We start from the raw sequence: 556 nt of genomic DNA, 5'->3' as shown, positions 1-556 counted from the left end.
AATGATCTTTGACTTGTGCTGGTGCTTTCCTGGATGTGGTGGACATGTCATGCATCCTCAATAAATCGTATCAATGACACCCATATCAGTGACTAAGACTGATGCAGATCCAGAATGCACAGCTGGAATCCAAAGATGCTTGGGATTTCAGAATGGATATGAGGAAGGAAGCTAGTCCCATTCTGACTACATTGTACAGAGATGCTCATTGTTCTTGCTCCTTATTTAATGAGAGGAACATCCATGATTTCTATGTTATCTTTGCTCATGGGCAATGCTAATCTTCTCGGCACTGTTCCAGCTTTGGAATATATGCTGCTGAAGCCAGCATGCTTACTTTTGCTTTTTGTTACATGTATAGATCATTTTTGTCTCTGATTATGAAACATTGCTTTCTTTTGACAGTGTTTTTGTTTTTTGGTTTGTTTTTTTTTTTTTGTCAGTCATGGGGATTGAACTCAAGGCATGGGTGCTACCCAAGGCTAGTGCTCTACCATGTTAAGCCACAGCTCCACTTCTGATTTTTAGATGTTTAATTGGATATAAGAGTCTCATG

General features: G+C 39.4%; 1 non-coding gene across 1 annotated transcript; it reads right to left on the bottom strand.

The window, feature by feature from the left end:
• Positions 1–224: 224 nt before the first annotated feature.
• On the bottom strand, positions 225–331 carry LOC122113342. Its single transcript, XR_006148422.1, has one exon. It is a non-coding gene; the product is annotated as a U6 spliceosomal RNA (small nuclear RNA).
• Positions 332–556: the final 225 nt, after the last annotated feature.

The sequence above is a fragment of the Dipodomys spectabilis genome, unplaced genomic scaffold, assembly GCF_019054845.1.
Source record: "Dipodomys spectabilis isolate Male_0828 unplaced genomic scaffold, ASM1905484v1 ptg000096l, whole genome shotgun sequence".
Classification (NCBI taxonomy): Eukaryota; Metazoa; Chordata; class Mammalia; order Rodentia; family Heteromyidae; genus Dipodomys; species Dipodomys spectabilis.
The sequence above is the reverse complement of the archived record's forward strand: the minus strand, read 5'-3'. Positions and strand labels throughout refer to the sequence as shown.